The sequence below is a fragment of the Scyliorhinus torazame genome, chromosome 18, assembly GCF_047496885.1.
Source record: "Scyliorhinus torazame isolate Kashiwa2021f chromosome 18, sScyTor2.1, whole genome shotgun sequence".
NCBI lineage: Eukaryota > Metazoa > Chordata > Chondrichthyes > Carcharhiniformes > Scyliorhinidae > Scyliorhinus > Scyliorhinus torazame.
In genome coordinates, this window is record NC_092724.1 from 56,630,704 (window position 1) to 56,652,664 (window position 21,961).

At 46.7% G+C, this 21,961-nt stretch overlaps 1 protein-coding gene across 2 annotated transcripts in view; it reads right to left on the bottom strand.

Moving 5' to 3' along the window:
* kdm4b (lysine (K)-specific demethylase 4B) overlaps positions 1 to 21,961 on the bottom strand; it is a 1,116,292-nt gene that overhangs the window by 986,503 nt on the left and 107,828 nt on the right. Inside the window, exon 2 of one of the 2 annotated variants that reach the window (XM_072482755.1) lies at positions 5,912 to 5,966. The exons of the other annotated variant lie outside the window; for it this stretch is intronic. The gene's annotated coding sequence lies outside the window, so the exon portion shown is untranslated. The remainder of the gene's footprint in view (positions 1 to 5,911; positions 5,967 to 21,961) is intronic. 2 annotated transcript variants of the gene reach the window in all.

The window sequence follows — 21,961 nt, forward strand, 5'->3', positions numbered from 1 at the left end:
GACCCGCATTGTAGCGGATCCTTTTTCCTTCTTTAAAAGAAGCGATATCGTTGCTTCTGACATAGTCGGGAGCAGTCTGTCACCTCCTTTCCTTTGCCTCGTTAAAGGTCCTCGTCAGTAGCTGGGTGCGAGCAAGTCCAAATATTTCTGTAAAATTCAACTGGGAATCTGTCCGGTCCCGGGGCTCTTCCCGTCTGCATGGTTCCTAATTCCTTTCACCACTTCTTCTACCGTGATCTGTGCTCCCAATCCCATCCTTTCCTGCTCTTCCACCTTGGGAATTTCCAGCCGATCCAAAAACTCCATCATTCTCTCCCTCCCATCCGGGGGTTGAGCTTCATACAATTTTTTATAAAATGTCTTAAACACTTCATTCACTCTCCATGCTCCCCGCTCCGTCTCTCCATCTTCGTCTCTCACCCCCCCTATTTCCCTCGCTACTCCCCTTTTCCTCAATTGGTGTGCCAGCAATCTGCTCGCCTTCTCTCATATTCATACTGTACACCCTGCGCTCTTCCTCCATTGTGCCTCTGCAGTGCCTGTGGTCAGCAAGTCAAATTCCACATGCAGCCTTTGCCTTTCCCTATACAGTCCCTCCTCCGGTGCTTCCGCATACTGTCTGTCCACCCTCAAAAGTTCTTGCAACAACCGCTCCCAGTTCCTTACTCTCCTGCTTCCCTTTATGTGTCCTTATTGATATCAGCTCCCCCCTAACCACCGCCTTCAACGCCTCCCAGACCACTCCCACCTGAACCTCCCATTGTCATTGAGTTCCAAGTACTTTTCATGCATCCCTCACCCTTAAGCACACCCCTCTCATCCGCCATTAGTCCCATGTCCATTCTCCAGGGTGGACGCCCTCTTGTTTCCTCCCCTATCTCCAAGTCTACGCAGTGTGGGGCATGATCCGAAATGGCTATAGCCGTATATTCCACGTTCCCCTCACCCTCGGGGATCAATGCCCTACCAACACAAAAAAGTCTATGCTGTGAATAGACTTTATGGACATAGGAGAAAAACGAGAACTCCTTACTCCTAGGTCTACTGAATCTCCACGGGTCCACCCCTCCCATCTGCTCCATAAAATCCTTAAGCACCTTGGCTGCTGCTGGCCTCCTACCAGTCCTGGACTTCGACCTATCCAGCCTTGGTTCCAACACCGTGTTAAAGTCTCCCCCCATTATCAGCTTTCCGGTCTCTAGGTCTGGGATGCGTCCTAGCATTCGCCTCATAAAATTGCATCGTCCCAATTCGGGGCATACACGTTTACCAGCACCACCATCTCTCCCTGTAATTAGCCACTCACCATCACGTATCTGCCCCCGTTATCCGCCACTATAGTCTTTGCCTCGAACATTACCCGCTTCCCCACTAATATAGCCACCCCCCTGTTTTTCGCATCCAGCCCGAATGGAACGACCTGCCCTACCCATCCTTTGCGCAACCTAACCTGATCTATCAGTTTCAGGTGACGCGTTTCCTGTAACATGACCACATCTGCTTTAAGTTTCTTAAGGTGTGCGAGTACTCGTGAGCCCTCTTTATCGGCCCGTATAAGCCCCTCACGTTCCACGTGATCAGCCGAGTTGGGGGGCTTCCCACCCCCCCCCCCCTCCCTTGCCGGTTAGCCATCATCTTTTTCCAGCTTCTCGCCCAGTTCCCACGCAGCTGTATTTCTCCCAGACGGTGCCCCCCGGCCCATCCTTCCCAGTACCCACTCCCCCCTTTCCCCAGACAGCAGCAACCGAAACCGTCAATCCACTCCATTCCCCCCCTCCCCACCCCGCCCCACCACCCCCCCTCCCCCCACTCGCTAGCGTAATTACTCCCCCCCATGTTGCTCCAGAAGTCAAGCAAACTCTGGCTGACCTCGGCTTCCACCCCGTGATCACGGCTCGCCCGTGCGGCGCCCCCTCCTTCCTGCTTCTCTATTCCCGCCATAATTATCATAGCGCGGGAACCAAGCCGCGCCTCTCCTCGGCCCCGCCTCCCTATGGCCAACGCCCCATCTCCTCTCCCTCCCCACCTCACCCCCATCACCACCTGTGGGAGAAAGAAAAGTTACCATACCGCAGGATTAATCATACAATCCCCTCTTCGCCACCTACAATCCCTCTTCGCCCCCCCCCCACTTGTCCCACCACTTTGTCCAAACGTTCATTTTCGTAGTCCAATCATTCCAATTTTTCTTCTACAATAAAAGTCCACGCTTCATCCGCCGTCTCAAAGTAGTGGTGCCTCCCTTGATATGTGACCCACAGTCTTGCCGGTTGCAGCATTCCAAACTTTATCTTTTTTTTGTGAAGTACCGCTTTGGCCCGATTAAAGCTCGCCCTCCTTCTCGCCACCTCCGCACTCCAATCTTGATAGACGCGGATCACCGCATTCTCCCATTTACTACACCGAGTTTTCTTCGCCCATCTAAGGACCATTTCTCTATCCTTAAAACGGAGAAATCTCACCACTATGGCTCTGGGAGCTTCTCCTGCTCTCGATCCTCGCACCATAACTCGGTATGCTCCCTCCACCTCCAACGGACCCGTCGGGGCCTCCACTCCCATTAACAAGTGCAGCATCGTGCTCACATATGCCCCGACGTCCGCCCCCTCCACACCTTCAGGAAGGCCAAGAATCCTCAAGTTGTTCCTCCTTGCGTTATTTTCCAGTGCCTCCAACCTCTCCACAGATCGTTTCTGGTGTGCCTCCTGTATCTCCGCCTTCACCACCAGGCCCTGTATATCGTTTTCATTCTCTGCTGCTTTCGCCTTCACGACCCGAAGCTCCTGCTCCTGGGTTTTTTGTTCCTCTTTCAGCCCTTCAATCGCCTGTAATATCGGGGCCAACAACTCTTTCTTCATTTCCTTTTTTATCTCCTCCACGCAGCGTTTCAAAAACTCTTGTTGTTCAGGGCCCCATATGAAACTGCCACCTTCCGACGCCATCTTGTTTCTGCTTGCCTTCCTTGCCGTTGTTCCAAAGGATCCGCTGCAATCCGGCCACTTTCCTCTCCTTTTTCCATCCGTGTCCAGGGGGAACACCCTTCTGGTTTACCGCACGGTGTTTTCAGCCGTTAAAATTGCCGTTGGGGCTCCTATCAAGAGCCCAAAAGTCCGTTTCACAGGGAGCTGCCGAAACGTGCGACTCAGCTGGTCATCGCCGCACCCGGAAACCATCAACTACTTCCTATGGTAATGAATTCCACCAGGCTCACCACTCTGTGTGAAGAAATATCTCCTCTTGAGTGTTTGGCTGATGATGGATCAATGAGAGTTTGGCTCAAGATGGATTGGAACTTTATGGGAAAAACAAAATGTTAGAAAAAGCTTTGTGTGAAGAAATGTCAAGACAGGCTTTTACAGGCTTTTGGTAGCAAGCTGTATCACTTGTTTTTGTACCAGACAAATTGCAGTAACGGCCTTGGGAAGGGTTGCGCTAGGCTTGAAAATAATCATAATTAAACTAAAGGCACAGATGAAAGGTGAGGGTGGCTGCCTTCAGCAAAATGGAATGCGAGGGAGCTGCCCTCAGAAATGAACCAAAAACTGTATAAGAACTGCTGTTAGATGTATTGATTTTGGCTTGCTGTTGCAACTCTCAAGAGATACAGTGGTCTTAGCCCCGGCCGAGAAATAAACATATGTTAAAGTAACGAGGTGTTCGACTGATCATTTCATCCGGACTGGCTGCAAAGGATTTCCTCACTCTCTGTCCGAAATGTTTTACCCTGAATGCTCAGACTGTGACCCTGGTTCTGGACACATCCACCATCGGGAACATCTTCTCTGCATCTATCCAGTCTAGTCCTGTCAGAATTGTATAAGTCTCTATGAGATCCCCCCTCATTCTTCTGAACTCCAGAAAGAACAATCACAACCTAGTCAATCTCTCTTCATATGACAGTCCCTGGAATCAGTCTGGTAACCCTTCGCTGCACTCCCTCGAGAGCAAGAACATCCTTCCTCAGAAAAGGAGACCAAAATTGCACACAATATTCTAGGTGTGGACACACCAAGGCCCTGTCTAATTGCGACAACACATCCCTGCTCCTGTACTCGAAACCTCTCGCACTGAAGGGCAACATACCATTCATTACCGCCGGCTGCACCTGCATGTTTACCTTCAGCGACTGGTGCAAAAGGACACCCAGATCCAGGAAGGACATTCCCCTTTCCCAATTTACAATCGTTCAGGTCATAATCTGCCTTTCTGTTTGATGCCCAAAACATGAAACTGCTCAGTTACCGAATACAAATATAAATCCAGTCGATGAGAAAAAAAAATTCTAAAAACAAAAGAATCATAACAGATGCTTTATCTCATCTCCTCTTGAGTGAAGGGATTACATTTGTACAGGTCAGATAACAGCAAAGAAACTCGGACATTATGCTTAACAGCATAACAAAGAAGGATTTAGGTTAGGAGATTCAATATAGTGCATCTCAGGAGTTGCTTGATGACTTTGTTGAATATAAATATTCCCTTTTAGGAAGTAGTAATAAACTTGCTATATCAAGGTGCTTCTTGACAAAAAGCATTTTTCTTCCTTCCCAGAACGATGCATCCCTTAAATAATGCAGTGCAAGCTGACTGAAGAGTAGTTTGGGATTCTACCACTAGATGGTAATAAAAGAATAGAAACAACACCGGACTGTCCCACAGAATTAACAAAATATTCACATTTCAGATACATCTTCACTTCTGACTTCTCACAATACATGAATATAATTATGAATTTTCAACTGAGAAACAGTCATGAAGTAAGGAGACGTCAATATGACTGGGCGCAAATAAAAAGCCAAACACAGCTGTGTCACAGGTGACAATTTAAAATACTTTGCCACAATATATGTTGTGGATATTGGGCTCCCAAGCTAAATTACTACTCCAAAACTTTTGAGAACTTCCTGAGCAACACAATGAAGCTTCAGAGGGAAAGGCGAAGTTGCAATATTCTCAAAATTCTCTGTTTCTGGTTTCAATTTGACAGACAGGTCAGACCTGCAAAAAGTGGAAAAGCAGGTTCAATGAAACTCCATGTAAATGCACAGGCCTGTCAAAATTCTCCTCCAGCAAATTCAGGAGATGTTTTAAAAACATACTGTCAGGCAGCAACCACGTCAAGACCACAAGCAGTAAGTTGCCCATCTTTTCAAGCTCTCCCGGTCTCTCATGTACCTGCTGTCACCAGATAGTCTTCACCAGGAAAAATAACATTTGTTCTTGAACTAGGAAGTAGTGTGCAGTTGGGCATGACAAAATAACAAGATACCAGCAGGATTGGAGGTTGCCAACCTTTTTCTTCTCTTCATTCAGTAGCCATATGATGTTATGCTGACCACACACTGTGCATTGGCACAGGAACATAAGTAAACAGACAGCTCTCTGTAACTTTAAATTGAAGGCTGCAGAGGCACAATCAGCAGGCTTTCTCAGGTCTATAGTAAGTCTGGCAGCTGGAGCCACGAGGTGCAGTTGCATGCCTAAACCGGTCAGATTAGCTGTTATGGTATCACGACTTTACAAGCAGAAGCACAGCAAAACGGCTGAATGGAGGCTGCCACTAAGTGGAATAATTTTTAAGAGGCTATGCAAAAATATTTCTGTAATTTGGGGACATATGTTTATCTGATCATTTATTTGAATCGCCAATACGAACAGACATAACTCCAATGTGCCAGATAATCCACTTTTGTTCCTTCACATACAGTTCAACACAAGTTAAAATTTGAGACTATGCAAATGCATAAAATATCAATAAACATTCAATTCCCACATTCATTCAACCTAGCACTGGCAGGTTTAGGGACAGCATTTGCACAGGTGGGATTCAAAATCTCCAAGGAGCTCTGAAATTTATCCCTGACAACCTGTTTTTTAAAGTTTTCTTTACAGTCGGTTGCAGCTTACTCACCGTGCTGTTGACGTTATCTCATATGCGTAGAAAAGGTGGATAAACAGATTTGCACCTGTAATTAAGAATAGATATATGTATATCAGAGATACCAATTACTGGGTAATTACTGGGTGCTGCCAGACTGTCGAGTTGTCAGATTGCATAAACTACAGGACAGGTTTACCTATTATTCAAGAAGCAGCTCGGTACACAGGCTTTAAAATACCATACTTATCCAATTTTCTTCCCGTTTCTCAGAACTTCTCGGACTTTCACTGCAGCTTCCCTCTGGTACTTCACTCGACAGATATTTTTTAGTTTGTTCCTGGATAGCAAGTCTTGGCAGACTTTCAATTGCAGATTGTACTGCAGCCAAACATATTCTCATCCTTACCCAGCATCAATAAAGATGCACTTTAGTGCAAGGGATATTGGGCAGAGGTCAAGTGCAAGAACCCGGATTGATTTGACGCTCCTTAGCAGTTCACCGAGACCAACTGTGGCATTCCAACTCCTGACCTCGCTGACAGTAGCTAATTCAGATGAGATCTTGGACCTCTGGTTTAATGTTACAACAGATGGTAATTTCAACACAAAGCCATTGGAGGGGAAGATCTTTACTATTCAATTTCAAAAATTGTACATAGACCTCAAAATATTGTGTGCCAAAGCAAGTGGACTCATTTGTATCCCATTTGCTTCATTTAGATTCCATTCAAATCATCGGGACCTCATTTCACAAACAGCATTTCCCTAACTCACATTTGTCCTTTAAATTCCCTTACTGTGACTTGTTGGCCCATGGGCAACAGAGATGCATTTAAGTGTTCAGAAGTCATGATAATCTTTAATTTGGATGGTAAAATAATTTATAAGATTACTGCTCCTTAAATCATATTAACATGTCCATTATTGATGCCACACAAAATGGGAGAAATCACTACATGTCTATTACAGACTGCATTGCCTTCATGTGTACTGCAGGTCTTCGGCATAACTTTGAGTTGACATGCCAGATCAACTTTACTGCCATTTCGATGATGTGAGAAATATATTTTATTACATTAACCCTATATTTTATAAAAAGGAATTTGAGTGAATATTTATACCACACACTTCACATTAATGAGCTCATATGTACAATGGACTATGAGATTTTATTTGCAGACATTGCGAGTTGAACTCCCGCCACTGACCATTCTGCTCCAGTGACATTGCAAATGACAAAAGAACAAAAGGAGGAGTAGGCCACCTGGCCCCTCTAGCCTGCTCCGCCATTCAATAAGATCATAGCTGATCTTTTTGTGGACTCAGCTCGCTTACCCACAAGCTCACTGTAACCTTTAATTCCTTTACTTTTCAAAAGTCTATCTACCTTTGCCTTAAAAACATTTCACGAGATAGCCTCAACTGCTTCACCGGGCAGGGAATTCCACAGATTCATGACCCTTTGGGTGAAGAAGATCCTCAACTCAGTCCTAAATCTGCTCCCCCTTATTTTGAGTGTATGCCCCCTAGTTCTAGTATAGTAATGAGGAGTGTTCCCACAGTATATCACCCTCATTCAATGTCGCTAGAGCAGAACACATGTGGTGGGAGTTCTACTCAAAACATCAGCAGAAAATCTCAGCAATTCTAAAGAATCAAGTAACAAAAGTGGCTATAAGACATTCAGAACATTGAAACTTGAAGGGCAATTTCGCAAAATATACATCTTCTTTAACCTTCAAGGACCGTTAATCCCCAACTATACAAGAGCTTTCAACTCCTAATATATTCTCTTGGGGGGGGGGGGGGGGGGGGGGGGGGGTGTCCACAACATACAAGATAGGAATTGCATGTGCAAGCAAGAAGTACGAGAGAGGAGACAGTGTGAGGGGATGTGTGGGAGAGGGAGAAGGGGAGAGTGAGCAAAAACGGGAGAAAAAGCTGCTCACACAAGAGGGGTGGCACATGTGCACAGATGGAAGAGAGGAGAGGGGGATGGGAGAAAGGAAATCTCAAACTACATTGGTGGTACAAGTCATTAACTGTCTGATTTGTTTTACAAAGTTATGCATGCACAAATAATTTGTCAACAGTAGCAGAAGGGTGGATTCCAATGTAACACTGCAGAACATGGAGGTTTCTGATTCCATGGTTTCAAAATTTTGGTAATGTAGATAACATCTTATTTCTATTTTTAAAAAGGGAATCTATTAGTTGTACTTAATTATATTTAACTGTATACAGGCAGCAGACATTGACCAGAAGCTCACTTGTCCCCCTATAAATATTCATAACTGCAATATGATTGTTGGGTTCGGAAGTCCATTTTTGGCCTTCTGAAGATCAATAGCCATGCTGCCGAGTCCCCAATTAGGGCAGAGAGAATGAGAGAGAGAGAGAGAGAGAGGGAGCAATCAACGGCATCTGTCCAGAGGAGGAGCAGAGAGAAAGAGAGACCAACCTATACAACAAGAGATGGGTGCTTGATACAATTTTCTTTAAACTGCTATAGTAGATGGGGAGAAGGGCTGGAGAATCATGAGGGTGCTCCTGCAAACAGTAATAAACCACATACCCCACCTCAGCCCCACCCCCATGCCTGGTCCAGCGCAGCTGAAAGTGCGTGGACAAAGTTTTCTTTTATTAAGACCTGATGGAAGACTGTGCCTGGGCTGTCCTGAATGAAGACACCCCCTTTCCTCCCACAAACACCAGAAAGATCACCGCCAGAGCTTTAAAAATCTTCAGGAAGTGCAAACCAGCAGCACCCTCCCAACCACCAAGTCTAACCTTTGAGAAGTGACCCCCACCCTCTGTCTTCCCCCCTTTTCCCCCACTCTTGTTCTTTGTGTCGCTTTCTCTCCGAAAAGCACACGGTCACGTCTTTAGAACTGCATATAGGGTGGAAGTCACTCACTATAGGGACTTTCCTTTCAGGGCCCATTTTTAAAGAGTGGCTGCAGTTCCATCTCTCACCAACTAGCTTTCTGGAATATAACAAGCTCCACAAACTTCTTATTATTAGAGGTAGAGGTTGGGGATGGCGGTGGGGGGTATGGTTTAACAGAACAGTTTGTGATGAAGATATGGTGTTATCTTAATCTTCCTGGATATACATCAAATTGCAGGGGGGGGGGGGGGGGTGTTCAGCCATGACGAGAATTACCCAATAATACTTTATCTCATCTAGCCAGGTTTTGAAGCGACACCTAGCCCACTCTTCCATCCAGTATGTCCCCAACTCCAGTCACTTCGGCATCCAGCAGGTCTGATAATGGACGAGTAATCCCATAGACTTAAGTTAGCTCAATGGGCAGCACTGTGGCGCAGTGGCTAGCACTGCTGCCTACGATGCTGAGGACCCGGGTTCGATCCCGGCCCCGTTCACGGTCTGTGGAGTTTGCACATTCTCCCAAAGATGTGCAGGTTAGGTGAACTGACCACGTTAAATTTCCCCTTAATTGGAAAAAATAATTGGGAACTCTAAATTTAAAAAGAAAAGTTAGCTCAAGCTCCTCTGTTCTTATTTTAGTAGTGCGGTGGGATCAATTACGTCCCCGTGGCAGATCAGACTGGACCTCCTTTTAACACCAATACCCAAACTGCACAGAATTCCCTCAAGGATGTAAAAATTATCATCTTCATCTTGGATTGGGCCTCAAACCAATGACATAACTCTTGAGAACACTTCCACTGAGCCAATTTGCTTCTGTCCCTTTGGAAATTGTGGTGAGTGGGGAAAGGCAGCTAATTGTTCTCCTATTAGAATCATCTTACGGATAGAAATAGGCATGTGGACTGGATTTCAGGAGAGAACAAAATCTGGGTGTACAGAATGTTCTACATAAGCATCTACAAACATTCTGTGGGATCACACGTGTACGACACTGAAGTGCCAAACCCCAAAGCCTTCAAGAAAACAGGGAACCAAAATGGGAGAGAAACATTTAAGGGGGGAGACTTCACTGATGTTACTTTCGTACCTTTTGACCTGTTGAAAAATACCGAAATAACCGTTAAGTTACAGAAGCCCATATTTTCAGCTGATTAACTCCTTAGCACTCAACTTCCAAGTTATGCAAATTAGTGTTTTAAAAATAATGTGTAAGTCAGTTGAACACAAGTTTATATGCTATTTTTGGGAGTATAGTAAAATTGTAAGCTGTGGACACAAACAAAAATAAGCAGTGATGTTTTGGTTTTGCAGTAGTGATCATCTCCAACTTTTTTTTTTTAAATTTGGAGTACCCAATTCATTTTTCCAATTCAGGGGCAATTTAATGTGGCCAATCCACCTACCCTGCACATCTTTGGGTTGTGGGGGCGAAACCCACACAAACATGGGGAGAATGTGCAAACTCCACACGGACAGTGACCCAGAGCCGGGATCGAACTTGGGGCAGCGCCGTGAGGCTGCAGTGCTACCCACTGCGTCACCATGCTGCCCTTCATCTCCAACTTATGTGCTGCTCTTCCAAACCAAAAGAAGCTTGGGAATGATGAGCTTAGTTTTCTTTGATCATAGTACTTAATGATGAGACACAAACCATGGGTTCAGAATTGGCTCAAGTCAAAAAACAATATGAAAGCACCATTTTTATTCATAAAAATGCTTTTAACACAGGAAAATGTCTCACCAAAGCACAATGTGACAACCAACCCTGGAGATACCAGATGGCACATCAAAAAGGTTGGTTAAAACAGTGATTGCTAGGACTTCTGGTTGCGACCATACTGTGAACGGTCGCACATTTAGCAGCTCCTGCTCTTGGTGGTTTTTTAACGGCTTTTAAGCTGGATTTTCGAGCAAAGTTTTTCTAACATAAGTGGATAAAAGTGAGAAGAGGAGAAGGTGACCCCTATCCTATGGAACTACGCTCAAAAAGTAATCACAAAAGAAGGGATCAAAAGCTGGTTGGAAGTGAGGATCTGAGCTTGGTGGCTGCAATGGCAAAGAAGCTAGGTTCGGCCCGCCGGCTGAATGGTCGATGGATCAGTTAGTTACATACCTGGATGAGAAGTTCGCCCGGCACTGTAAGGAGTGTGCAGAGGACCTGACCAAGGTGGTAGCTTCGATTAAGAAGGCTGCCGACCGGATGGAGGTGACAGTGATGGCCCAGGGACAGTCGATCCAAAAGCTACAGGAGCAGACAACGGAGCAAGAGGAGCAATCCACTGGGATGGCACTGCAAATTGGCATTTTACAGAATCGGCAAAAGCGGCTGCTGGAAAATATGGAAGACCTGGAGAATCGTTCCCGCAGGCGGGACATTCAGATCGTCGGTCTGTCAGAGGGAAAGGATCAGATGCTGGTGCGTATGTTGTGAAGATGTTCGAGAAAATGATGGGGGCAGAGGCGTTCGACAGGCTGTTGGAGGTGGACCGAGCTCACAGGGCACTTATGCGCAAGTCCCAGGGTCGTGAGTCCCCGAGGGCGATGGTGGTGAGGCTGCATCAATTTCTAGACAAAGAATGCATCATGAGATGGGCTAGGCAGACGAAACGTTTCGTATGGGAAGAAGCCGAGATCCGGGATTACCAAGACTTGGGAGCAGAACTTGCAAAGAGGAGGGCGAGTTTTAATAAAGTTAAAGGGCCCTGTATGCAAAAGGAATAAAATTTGGACTGCTCGACCCGGCCCATCTTTGGGTAACCTACGAGGACCGGGAACTATGGGGGTGATTCTCTGATATTGAGGCCAAATGTTCGTGCCGTCGTGAACGCCGTCGCGTTTCACGACGGCGCAAACAGGGCCTGGACACGACCTATTCTGGCCCCCATAGGGGGCCAGCACGACACTAGAGCGGTTCACACCGCTCCAGCGTCCTTACGTGGCGCCAAATGGGTGCCGCGCCAACCCACACATGCGCAATTACGCACGCCAGCGCCTCACCAACATGGAGTCGGTGTTCTGGGGCCGGCCCGCCGATCGGTGGGCCCCGATCCCGGGCCAGACCCCATCGAAGGCCACCCCGGTGAAAGAGCCCCCCTCCCACCCCCACAGGCTGCCCCCCCAGGGTTCCCGCAGAGTTCTCCCACCCGGAGTGGGGGTGGGGGGGAAGAGAGAGAATAGCTCCCATTATTTTGGCTCGCCGGAAGACAACAACCTGGGGGACCCATAAGGACTTAAAAAAAAGAAAAAACTGGTCGGTCGCGATTTAAATCAAAAAGTTCCTTGGTGCACTGGAACTGGAGTTGCGATGACCGGGAAGAGAAGGATTTCTCGGAGTTATCTAACTTTGAACTTTTAGTGTATGTACTAAGGTACAGTTCCTTCCTTTTTTTGTGTTTGTAAAAAAAGAAGAAATTGGAGGGGGGTGAAGTAAAGTTCTCAAATTGAGATGTTCCAGGAAGGAAAGACATCCGTCTGAATTTTTGCATGCATACTTTTTTCTGTCTTTCCATTTATCCTGTTTGTTTTCACTTCCATTGTTTGGGCTCTGTTTGAAGGTGATGGGATTGATAAGATGTTGTAAAGGGAAGGGGTGGGCCGTTGAGCCTAGACCTTAAGTGGATGGTTTGTTTGCTTTCTGTGCTTGGTGCTATTGTTTCGAAAACTTATCTTAAGAGTTGGGGGGTAAAGATCCAGCAGATGGTAGAATCCTAGGCGCCAGGGACGCGACCTGCTAGACTTGCTAGTAAGGCTGGTTCACGGGAACAAAGTGGGGGTGAGCTGAAAAGTGACGGGGTATGGGGGAGGGGGGGGGGGGGACTGTTAACAATTAGGGGACTTCCAGGAGGCTGGAGATGGAGACCAGATGGCGGTTACTGCCGAGGGGCGTATCTGGGGAGGTGCGGGCCATGGGCTAGCCTAGGAAAGGTCATGGCTGATCGACAGGGAAGGGACACAAGAGCCCCCCTGACCAGACTGTTGCGTGGAATGTTTGTGGCCTGAATGGGCCGATCAAGAGAGCCCACACTTGAGACAGTTAAAGGCGGACGTGGCCATGTTACAGGAGACACACTTGAAGCTGGGGGATCAATTTAGACTGAAAAAGGGATGGGTCGGGCATGTGTTCCATTCAGGATTGGACTTTAAAACAAGGGAGGTGGCCATCCTGATTAACAAAAGGGTGGCGTTTGAGGTGGGGAAAATGGTGACAGACCCAGGAGGCAGATTTATTATGGTTAGCGGGAAACTGGAAGGAATGGCAGTGGTGTTGGTAAATATATATGCCCCAAACTGGGATGTCGTCGCGTTTGTTAGGAAGATGCTGGGAAAAATCCTGGACCTCTCACCGGTTAGTTATGGAAGCTGATTTTAACATGGTCTTGGATCCTAGGATGGACCGGTGGAGTTCTAAGTCGGCGAAAATATCAGCAATGGCGAAAGAGCTGCGGGGGTTCATGGAGCACATGGGGGGTGTTGATCCGTGGAGATTTGAGAGGCCAAGGAAAAAGGAATATTCATTCTACTCTCATGTGCATAAGGCATATTCCAGGATTGATTTTTTTTCTACTGGACAAAACACTGTTAGCGGGGGTGGTGGACACAGTATTCAGCAATCGTAGTATCGGAACATACGCCACATTGGCTAGACCTACAGGTGAACACGGGAAATTCTCAGTGCCCACAGTGGAGGCTAGATGCAAGGCTGTTAGCAGACAACAAGATATGTGAGCGAATGAGGGAGGCCATTCGGGGGTATATAAAAACCAACGACACGGGAGAGACCATGGCTGCGGTGGTGTGGGAAGCATTGAAAGTGGTCATCAGAGGGGAATATATTTCGACTCAGGCGCATAGGGAAAGGTTTGAACGGGCAGAACTGGACAGGCTAGTAGGAGAAATCTTACATGTGGATAGGAGATGTGCGGAGTCTCCGAATGAGGAGCTCCTGAAGAAGCACCAGAGACTTCAAATGGATTTTGGGCTCCTTTCCACAGGCAAGGCGGAGGACAGCTGAGGAGAGCAAGAGGCAATATATGAATATGGGGAGAAAGCTATCAGGATGTTGGCACATCAGCTGAGGAAGCAGGAGGCGGCGAGAGAAATAGGGAAAATTAAGGATGTGAGGGGGAGAGTAGTGAGGGACCCGGAGGCGGTTAATGACGTGTTTCATGAATTCTATAGTCATTTATATGAGTCGGAACTCCCTGCGGGGGAGGTGAGAATGAACCAATTCCTGGAGAGGCTAGAGTTCCCGAAGGTACATGAGGAGCTGGTGGAAATCTTGGGTGGCCCAATTGGGCTCGGTGAAGTGACAGACGGATTGGGGGCAATGCAATCAGGTAAGGCCCTGGGACATGACGGATTCCCAATGGAATTTTATAAAACGTTTTCAGGGCTAGTGGGACCGCTGTTAGTCAAGGCTTTCAATGAAGCCCGGTGGTAGCGGCGACCCTCAAAATCTGGGGGCAATGGAGACGTCACAGGGGGAGGTGGGGACTTCGTTGTGATCCCCACAACGAGAACCATCGGTTTGTCCCGGGGAAAATGGATGGGGGGTTCCTGAGTTGGCCCAGGGCAGGATGGGGGACCTGTTCATAGACGGGAAGTTTGCGAGCCTTGGGGAGCTGGAGGAGAAATTCGGGCTCCCCCCTGGAAATGCTTTCAGATATATGCAGGTAAGGGCGTTCGTTAGGCGACAGGTGGTGGAGTTTCCGCTGCTGCCAGCACGCAGGGTCCAGGGCAGGGTGCTTTCGGGGTGTGGGTTGGAGAGGGTAGGATCTCGGCAACTTATCAGGTGATGCAGGAGGAGGCGGAGGCCTTGGCGGAGGAGTTAAAAGGTAAGTGGGAGGAGGAGATCGACGAGGGTATGTGGGTGGATGCCATGGGAAGGGTAAACTCTTCCTCCTCTTGCGCGAGGCTCAGCCTGATACAATTTAAGGTGCTGCATAGGGTGCACATGACCGGGGCAAGGCTAAGCCGTTTTTGGGGGAGTGAGGACAGATGTGCGAGGTCTTCCGGCCATCAAGCACCTATCTATTCTAAACCCGTTTTCCAGCAATTGATTTGTAGCCTTGTATGCTATGGCATTTCAAGTGCTCATCTAAATGCTTCTTAAATGTTGAGGTTCCCACTTTTACCACTATTTTAGGCAGAGACTCAAGATTCCCACCATCCTGGAGGTGAAAAAGCTTATCCTCAAATCCCCTCTAAATCTCTTGCTCATTACCTGAAATCTATGCCCTTTTGGTTATTAACCCGTCTCAAATGAGAGGGCAGACAGAACCATGGTTCTCTTGGGTTTCTTCAAGTGACATGTCTGTTTCATGTCTGATGTGAAAAGTGACACCTTCCAACAGTGTAGCACTCGCTCAGTACTGCACTGAAGTGTAATGTGCCCAAGTCTCTGGAGTGTGATCTGCACCCACTCTCTGCAGCCATCATCTGACTCAGATGCATGAGAGCTAGCCATGAAACACATTTTTTTTTTTATAAATTAAGAGTACCCAATTCATTTTTTCCAATTTAGGTGCAATTTAGCGTGGCCAATCCACCTACCCTGCACCTCTTTGGGTTGTGGGGGCGAAACATAGGGAGAATGTGCAAACTTCACACAGAGTGACCCAGAGCCGGGATCAAACCTGGGACCTCAGCGCCGTGAGGCAGCAATGCTAACCACTGCGCCATGAAACAAAGCTAACACATCAACAGGGTACATTATAAAAGGAGCTCCCTGTAATGTCCTTCAATAGATATCTTGCACAAAAATTAAACAAGTCTTTTAGAGGTTTGAGGGATTATTTTCTGCACCCTGGCCCCTGAATTCACAGTATGTTTGTTAATTGTGTATTAATTGAGGTGTTTTATTTCATTCAGGTGGTGGCATTAACTGGGGATTCACCTGTGCTCATATATAGGAACAGAGTTTAATTGGTTTAACCAAAAAGAGCACATAGGGGCAGGCTGAAACTGTGGTGGTTGGCTTGGATGTGTGACTGTAAATAAAACCTTTTTAGAAAGACTAGGTTCCAGTTATATCCTTTACCACCTGGTTATCTGAGTTGTAACCATGTTGCCCCTTCAAACTGGAGGTTAGGGCAATCCAGCTTGCAAGCACAACACGTTAATTGGGTTCCAGCTGCAGAAGGCTGGAGGTGTAACGGGGAGAAAGCACAGATGCCCCAATCAGCTGCCCCAGGCAGCACGATAGCACAGTAGCTAGAACAAAGAACAAAGAAAAAGTACAGCACAGGAATAGGCCCTTCGGCCGTCCAAGCCTGCACCGACCATGCTGCCCATCTAAACTAAAATCTTCTACAGTTCCTGGGTCCATATCCCTCTATTCCCATCCTATTCATGTATTTGTCAATATGTCACTATCGTCGTCCCTGTTTCCACCACCTCCTCCGGCAGCGAGTTCCAGGCACCCACTACCCGGTGTAAAAAACCTGCCTCGTACATCTCCTCTAAATCTTGCCCCTCGCACTTTAAACCTATGCCCCCTAGTAATTGACCTTTCTACCCTGGGAAAAAGCCTCTGACTATCCATTCTGTCTATGCCCCTCATAATTTTGTAGACCTCTATCAGGTCGCCCCTCAACCTCCGTCGTTCCAGTGAGAACAAAGAGTTTATTCAATCTCTCCTCATAGCTAATGCCCTCCATACCAGGCAACATCCTGGTAAATCTCTTCTGCACCCTTTCTAAAGCCTCCACATCCTTCTGGTAGTGTGGCGACCAGAATTGATCTCTATACTCCAAGTGTGGCCTAACTAAGGTTCTATACAGCTGCAACATGACTTGCCAATTCTTATACTCAATGACCCGGCCAATGAAGGCAAGCATGCCGTATGCCTTCTTGACTACCTTCTCCACCTGTGTTGCCCCTTTCCGTGGCCTGTGGACCTGTACACCTAGATCTCACTGACTTTCAATACTCTTGAGGGTTCTACCATTCACTGTACATTCCCTACATGCATTAGACCTTCCAAAATGCATTACCTCACATTTGTCCGGATTAAACTCCATCTGCCATCTCTCCGCCCAAGTCTCCAAACAATCTAAATCCTGCTGAATTCTCGGACAGTCCTCATCGGTATCCGCAATTCCACCAACCTTTGTCGTCTGCAAACTTACTAATCAGACCAGTTACATTTTCCTCCATATGAACAGCAACGGTCCCAGCACTGATCCCTCAGAACACCACTAGTCACAACCTTCCATCAGAAAAGCACCCTTCCATTGCTACTCTCTGCCTTCTAGGACCTAGCCGGTTCTGTATCCATCTTGCCAGCTCACCCCTGATCCAGTGTGACTTCACCTTTTGTACCAGTCTACCATGAGGGACCTTGTCAAAGGCCTTACTGAAGTCCATATCGACAACATCCACTGCCCTACCTGCATCAATCATCTTTGTGACCTCTTTGAAAAACTCAACCAAGTTAGTGAGACACGACCTCCCCTTCACAAAGCCATGCTGCCTCTCGCTAATACGTCCATTTGCTTCCAAATGGGAGTAGATCCTGTCTCGAAGAATTTTTTCCAGTAATTTCCCTACCACTGACGCAAGGCTCACCGGCCTGTAGTTCCCTGGATTATCGCTGCTACCCTTTTTAAACAAAGGAACATCATTAGCTATTCTCCAGTCCTCCGGGACATCACCTGAAGACAGTGAGGATCCAAAGATCTCTGTCAAGGCCTCAGCAATTTCCTCTCTAGCCTCCTTCAGTATTCTGGGGTAGATCCCATCAGGCCCTGGGGACTTATCTACCATAATATTTTTCAAGACGCCCAACACCTCGTCTTTTTGGATCTCAATGTGACCCAGGCTACCCTTCTCCAGACTCAACATCCACCAATTCCTTCTCTTTGGTGAATACTGATGCAAAGTATTCATTCAGTACCTCGCCCATTTCCTCTGGCTCCACACATAGATTCCCTTGCCTATCCTTCAGTGGGCCAACCCTTTCCCTGGCTACCCTCTTGCTTTTTATGGACGTGTAGAAAGCCTTGGGATTTTCCTTAACCCTATTTGCCAATGACTTTTCGTGACCCCCTTCTAGCCCTCCTGACTCCTTGCTTAAGTTCCTTCCTACTTTCCTTATATTCCACTCAGGCTTTGTCTGTTCCCAGCCTTCTAGCCCTGACAAATGCCTCCTTTTTCTTTTTGACGAGGCCTACAATATCTCTCGTTATCCAAGGTTCCCGAAATTTGCCGTATTTATCCTTCTTCCGCACCGGAACATGCCAGTCCTGAATTCCTTTCAACTGACATTGGAAAGCCTCCCACAGGTCAGATGTTGATTTACCCTCAGACATCCGCCCCCAATCTAGGTTCTTCAGTTCTCACCTAATATTGTTATAATTAGCCTTCCCCCAATTTAGCATATTCACCCTAGGACACTCTTATCCTTGTCCACCAGCACTTTAAAACTTACTGAGTTGTGGTCACTGTTCCCAAAATGCTCCCCTACTGAAATTTCTACCACCTGGCCAGGCTCATTCCCCCATACCAGGTCCAGTACAGCCCCTTCCCTAGTTGGACTATCTACATATTGTTTTAAGAAGCCTCCCTGGATGCTCCTTACAAACTCTACCCCGTCTAAGCGCCCAGCACTAAGTGAGTCCCAGTCAATATTGGGGAAGTTGAAGTCTCCCATCACAACAACCTGTTGTTTTTACTCTTTTCCAAAATCTGTCTACCTATCTGCTCCTCTATCTCCCGCTGGCTGTTGAGAGGCCTGTAGTAAACCCCCAACATTATGACTGCACCCTTTTTATTCCTGATCTCTAACCATATAGCCTCGCTGCCCTCTGAGGTGTCCTCCCGTAGTACAGCTGTGATATTCTCCCTAACCAGTAGCGCAACTCCGCCACCCCTTTTACATTCCCCTCTATCTCGCCTGAAACATCGAAATCCTGGAATGTTTAGCTGCCAATCCTGCCCTTCCCTCAACCAGGTCTCTGTAATGGCAACAACATCATAGTTCCAAGTACTGATCCAAGTTCTAAGTTCATCTGCCTTACCCGTAATACTTCTTGAATTAAAACATATGCACTTCAGGCCATCAGACCCGCTGTTTTCAGCAACATCTCCCTGTCTGCTCTTCCTCAGAGCCATACTGGCCCTATTCTCGAGTTTTCCCTCGATGCTTTCACCTTCTGACCTATTGCTCCGGTACCCGTCCCCCTGCCATACTAGTTTAAACCCTCCTGTGAGACACTAGCAAACCTCGCGGCCAGGATATTTATGCCTCTCCAGTTTAGATGCAATCAGTCCTGCTAATACAGGTCACACCTGCCCCGGAAGAGCTCCCAGTGGTCCAGATAACGGAAACGGAAACCCTCCCTCCCTGGTTAACTCCCTGGTTAGCACTGTGGCTTCACAGCGGCAGGGACCTAGGTTCAATTCCCAGCTTGGGTCACCGTGCGGAATCTGCAAGTTCTCCCCGTGTCTGCGTGCGTTTACTCCGGGTGCTCCAGTTTCCTCCCACAAGTCCCAAAAGACGTGCTATTCGGTAATTTGGACATTCAGAATTCTCCCTCTGTGTACCCGAACAGGTGCCGGAATGTGGCGACTATGGGCTTTTCACAGTAACTTCATTGCAGTGTTAATGTAAGTCTACTTGTGACAATTAATTATCATTCCCTCTTCCAGGCATTCAAATAGTAAAATGCCTTCCTGAATCCTGAACAACACCTCATCTTAGCACAGTACCTTAACATGATAAGCATCCCCTGACACTTCATGAAAGAGTAAAAGGCATCAAACAGAGAGATAGAAGAGTTAACAAAGTAGTTTTTTATTTTTTAAAAAGCAGCTTTTACAAAGGTTTCTAAAAAATCTGAGAAATAGCAAGACAGAGATATTAGAGAGGTAGTTGCAATATTTGGGCCAAGACAGCTCAAAATTCACCAATGAAACTATTGCAGAGTCAAACGATTAAGGGACACAAGCTGGGGAGGTTAGAAATATAACTAGGACTGAGACTGGGAGTGATTAGAAATGCACATTTGGATTCAATGCATTGGGAAAAGAAAATGTCAGTGGAAGTTTGCAGCAGAGGTGATGGGCAAGACAATTCATGGGCAGCAGCGGTTTGAGTTGGATTTCATGTAAAGTGGGGCTCAGGAGAATACGGAGGAATATTTTGGGGACACCAAATTTGGAAAGAATAAAAAAATAACAGTTTGAACAATGGTAGGTGTGAAGTAAGGGCAGAGGAGTTTGATGTGGAATCAGTGGAAGCAACGGTTCTTGATGGTGGACAGTGTGTGGGTTTGACTCAACTGAAGATCCAGCAGTACATGAAAATTACACAAATTGAGAGTTCAGTCTCTGACCACATGGGAAGAGCAATGAAGTCAGGGCCAAGGTGCATTGTTTCAGGCAGGAGATAAATAGAATGGTCACCTCCCTGCCAACCTTAAACTGGAGGAAGTTTTCATTTCTCCATTACCTAGTGTCAGATTAATCCAACAAGAAAATTGTTATGAAGACAAGGATGGTAGCAGAGGGGTAAATGCAGCGAGACATTTGCTCCACATTTAGAAGCAGACCAATGCCCAATGATAGTTGTGAAAAAGGAAGGGCCAATGATAGAACCTCAGTTTAAAGGCCAGTTGAGACTGGAATTCAAAGTTAGATATATAACATTTGCAGATACGATCTCCAGCATCAGAATTTATTATGTGGTGGAAAACCACATGTCACTGACTCCAAAATTGCTACAAACAAACGTGCCAAGATATCGAGGATACAAGTGGAGAAAGGGAAATTCAGCTCAAGGCCTTGTGGCTTTGAGTCCGAGCTTCGTATCTTTCTGCTGTTACTTAACTGGAGGAAGGTAAGTTTTTTTTAAAATTTATCAGGCAAACCATAAAGCAACAAATGCAAAACAGGCCACCTGTAAATAGAATGACTGTCAGCCAGTGAGGTCAGTGCCAGAGATCAGGGTATATGCAAGAGTTGCAAAATGCTTTTAGCCCACAGGACCTAAAAATCAAAACATATTCCACAAATGTGTGATGAATATATTACTGGCACACTTGGTGTTGTCTTCTTCTCCAATGTGGTGAAGTGTCACACAGTATTGTCTGCTTTCGAAACAGTTCCCAATTGAGGTTTCGCTCAATGCTTACCATTCCACAATTCACATCAGCTCCTGCTGCTGGTGCTTTGTTAATATTGTTCTGCAGTCATAAATTAAATACTTGTGTTAAGATTGAAACTGAATATTATGAAAGGAAGTAAAATGGTCTATTTATTAGAGTTCTCTATGAAACTAAATGGAGGTAGAGCTGTAACCCATCTGCAGCAGATTTCTAATCTATGATAGAGTGGAAAAACTAGCCCATTGAATTCCACAATGTTTACATAGTATGCACATTTATGGAGATTAAGTAAATTCACACCATTTGGTAAGCAAATACAATAATAATAATAATAGCTTATTGTCACAAGTAGGCTTCAATGAAGTTACTGTGAAAAGTCCCTAGTCGCCACATTCCGGCGCCTGTTCGGGGAGGCCGATACGGGAATTGAACCCGCACTACTGGCCTTGTTCTGCATTGCAAGCCAGCTGTTTAGCCACTGTGCTAAACCAGCCCCTTCAACTTACTGTAATATAGTTACAACTTGCTGCTTAGGCTACAACGTTCTGCCTAAGGGAGTGATTTACCCAAAAGGCAACAAAGTCCTCTAGCGAGTGCGTTTAGCCGCTTGTTTCCCGGCAGTCGCAGTGCCGAGAAATACGTGACTATTCAACGCGATTCACGTTGAATAAAGGGCCTGAAGTGGAGTTGGGAGGGGAGATCAATTGGGGAGTATGGAGATGGGCACTGCCTAGGGTAAACGGGACCTCCTGTTGTGCAAGGATGAGCCTGATACAGTTTAAGGTGGTGCACAGAGTGCATATGGCTTGGGCGAAAATGAGTGAGTTCTTTCAGGGGGTAGAAGAGGGTGAGAGGTGCGGGCGGGGGCCAGCGAAACACGCACACGTGTTTTAGGGTTGTGAAAAATTGGAAAGATTCTGGGCAGGAGTGTTCGCGGTCTTAGCCAAGATAGTGGAGGAGGTGGAGGGCCCGGACCCTTTGGTAGCGATATTTGGGGTTTCAGAGAAGCCAGAGCTCATGGAGGAGGAGGAAGGCCGATGTCGTGGCCTTCGCCTCTGATTGCACGATGGCAGATTT